This window comes from Nyctereutes procyonoides, unplaced genomic scaffold (assembly GCF_905146905.1).
Source record: "Nyctereutes procyonoides isolate TBG_1078 unplaced genomic scaffold, NYPRO_anot_genome, whole genome shotgun sequence".
NCBI lineage: Eukaryota > Metazoa > Chordata > Mammalia > Carnivora > Canidae > Nyctereutes > Nyctereutes procyonoides.
The window spans coordinates 52,829,902-52,833,840 of NW_026575133.1; the positions used below are offsets into that span (position 1 = coordinate 52,829,902).

Consider the following 3,939-nt stretch of genomic DNA (forward strand, 5'->3'; position numbering starts at 1 on the left):
TGGTGCATGGAGCCTGCTTCTCCCTCTGCCTATGTCTCTGCCTCTCTCTCTCTCTTGTGTGTGACTATCATAAATAAATAATTTTTTTAAAAAAAAGAACCAAATAGAAATTTTGTAGCTGTAAATACAATAGCTGCATTGAAAAATTCACTAAAGAAGTTCAACGCAGACTTGAACAGTAGAAGGAAGAATCCAGGATTTTGAACATTAATTACTTGAAATTATTGAGTCTGTAGAACTAAAAGAAAAAAGAAGAGAAGTAAAAATAGCCCAAGACCAAGTGAGATATATTCCTGGAATGCAAGGGTGGTTCAACATACAAAAATTAACATAACATACCACATCAATAGAATGAAGGGAAAAGCCACATGATTATCTCAATTGATAACAAAAATTTAACATCTTTCAATTAGCAATAATCACGCCTCGGATAAACCTCATTGGTACAATACTGCCACTGCACAAAGCTCAAAAATTTAACATCTTTCCATGATAAAAACACTTTATCAAACCAGAAATAAAAGGAAACAATCTCAAAATAACAAAGGCCATATTTGAAAAACCCACAGAAATCATAAGCAAAAGACTGGAAGTTTTCCTCCCAAGGTCATGAACAAGTCAAGAATGTCCACTGTCACCATTTCTGTTCAACATATTTACAAATGGGCAAAGGACTTAAATAAGCACTTCTCCTAAAAAGATACACAGATTGTCAAAAAGCATCAAATGATATTCTCAGTATCTCTAGTCATTAGGGAAAGAGAAATCAAAATCACAATGAGATTAATTGCAGCAATTAAGAGGACTATTAACAAAAAATAAAACAAGGGGTGCCTGGCTGGCTCAGTTGGTAGAGCATGAAACTTTTGATCTTGGGGTCATCAGTTCAAGCCCCACATTGGGTGTAGAGATTACTTAAAAACAAGATATTTAACAAACAAGTAAATAAAAAAATTAATAAACAATATAGCAGGTGTTGATGAAGATGTTGAGAAATTAGAAACCTTATGCATTGGTGGTGGTGCAATCCACCAGCTTGGTTGGTCCTCAAAATATAAAATAGATTTACCTTGTGATCCAGCAATTCTACTTCTGGATATATACTCGAAAGAATTGACAGCAGGACTTTGCACAGAGATTCCCTCATACAGATTATATATCCATGTTCATAGCAACAGTTTTCACAATAGCCAAAAAATGGAAGCAACCCATGTATACATCAGTGGATAAACAAAATGTGGCACATATATATGATGGAATATTATTCAACCCTTAAAAAAGAATGGAATTCTTACACATGCTGCAACATGGATGAACCTCGAAGGCATTAGATTAAGTGAAATAAGCCAATCACAAAAGGACAAATAGTTTATAATTTCATTTACTCAAGGTACCTAAGGTAGTCAAATTTATGGAGGCAGCAAGTAGAATGGTGATTGCCAGTGGCTGCGGAGATGAAGGAGGAATAAGGCATGATTGTTTAACATGTATGAAATTTCATTTGGGGAAGATGAAAAAAGTTCTCATGATAGATAGTGGTGGTGGTTGCACAACTATGTGAATATACTTAATGCCTCTGGACTGTACACTTAAAATTGGCTAAAATGGTAAATTTTATGATTTGTATCCTTTTTCACAATAAAAATTTATCTTGGAAAAAGAGTACAAAGATTTTATTAGGAGAAATGTCCATGAGGGGGAATGAGGAAAGAACTGGGAGAAATTGAGATAATTATTAGACCACGAACCAAGTCTGACTCTCAAGAAAAGAGATAAGGAAGGAAGACTGAATAGAAGGATTCTAGACCTCCATTCAATCTTAAGGAAGTTTTGGCAAGTCCAACAGCCACAGTTACCCATCAAAGGAGTCCCCATTTTCTCCCAGAAATGGATCTGCTTTAGTGTCATTGAACTATTGGTATTAACTGAAAGGAAGCAGCCCTAAAAAATGTCAGTAGGTTACAGAATGGAGCAGCTGGAGAGCTTGATCAATCACACTCTTTGGCATTTGAAGTCCGTGAAACCTATTCTCACTGAAACCTCAAAGGCCTCAGTTTGCCCCATCACTGCCTCAACACCTTGCATCATGTGTTCTAACCACATTGGCCTTACCAATCCTTGAAAACATGTTCCCACTATAAGCATGTTCCCACTATAGAGCCTTTGCCCATGTTGCCTAAATCCCTTTCCCTCAGATATCCACATGGTTTATTTCTTTCCTCACTCCAGATTATCAAATATCACTTATTACTCAAATATCACTTTCCCAGTAAAGCCTGCTTTGGTCACCCTATATAAAGTTTTAACACCCCCTCCACTAACCCCCATACACATACACATACTTTCTATTCCCTCCTCTCTGTTTTTCCTTAGCGCTTGTCACTATAACACATACTATACTCATTTATCTTGCTTATTTCCTGGTTCCTCTACTATAATGTAAATTTTATTTTATCAGGTGCATTGATTTTCATGGTTGCTAATATTTATCAAGTAAATAGTAAGTAGAATAATGCATAGAAAATACTAAGCATTCAATAAATATTTGCTGAATAAAACATTGAGCACACAGAAGAAAAAAAGACTGAGAAATATTAATCAATTTACTGCTAATGTGCAAATGAGTCATTACAAGAAATCCAGAAGGACATCTTGGCAACATTTAATTCACAGTTAGTCCAAATTTCCATGTGTACTTGGAAGGAAGAAACTTCATGAAAAATCTACAATCCAAATATTTCTCAAGTTTAGAATGATTTTCATAGGAAAAAAAGAAAGGAAACTTTCAAAGATAAAAATTCTAAGACAAAATAGTCATCATCAAAGGACACCATAACATCTTTGTGACTCCTTTGGGTCAAGAATGGGACAATATATGTCTCAAAAGTGTTAGTGAAAACAATTGATTTAAACACATTGAACTTTTAAAAATACCCACAGTTCTGGGGCACCTGGGTGGCCCGATTTCAGCTCAGGTCACGATTTTAGGGTCCTGGAACTGAGCCCTGCATCTACTTCTTCTGCCTCTCCCCCTGTATGTGCACTCTCTCTCTCAAATAAATAAAAATCTTTAAGAAAAGTAAAATGAAAAATTCACAGTTCTTAATAATAAAAAGAAAAATCAAATAAGGGCAACACCAAAAACAAAAATAAAAACCTTCCCTTTGGGACACAAGTAGGAAAACCAAGGCACCAATTTTTTATTCTGGAGTTCGGCAATTAAAATAAATACAAGGATTTGTCAATTATCCTAATTTCAGGATAACCAAATTGCTTTGATTGATAAGGAAATGTCCTCCTTTTCAGAAAACATTCAGCTAATGAATGAAGAAATACAATTTATACAAATCATCATTTTGGAAGCTGTAGTGAAATCTTTGATTCAGTCAATTATCAGCAGTGAGTGCAATAGAGAAGAAATTGGTGGGAAACAAAACACACATCATGCTATTGCCCATTGAAACAAGTAGTCAATCTTAGCATCACTAAAGGTAGGACAGACATTTTTGTGCTTCATCTTGTGATGCGATACAAAACACACAGCACCACCTATGAAATATTCTGGCCAAGAAAGCAGGACCTGAATCTAATCAAGCACTAGAGCTAACTTCCATTTACAGGAAAAATGAGAAATAGAGAAACAGGAACAAGTGAGATGACACCATCAGGAAAATCAGACAAATCCAGAAGGTGGGACATTCTACAGGACAGCTGACCTGACTTCTGAAACAAGTAAATAGCATGCAAAAACATGGTGGGAGATTGTTCTGGATATTATTTTTAACTTAATAACACTAGACAACAAAATACAATGTGTAGACTTCTTTTTGTATCCTGATTCAGATGCACCAAATACAAGAGGCACCTGGCTCAATTAATTAGGCATCCAACTCTTGATTTTGGCTCCAGTCATGATTTCAGGCTCATGGAATCAAGCCC

General features: G+C 35.5%; 1 pseudogene; it reads right to left on the reverse strand.

The window, feature by feature from the left end:
- Positions 1-293: 293 nt before the first annotated feature.
- LOC129493999 (U4 spliceosomal RNA) lies at positions 294-469 on the reverse strand (annotated as a pseudogene).
- Between the last annotated feature and the right edge of the window lie 3,470 nt (positions 470-3,939).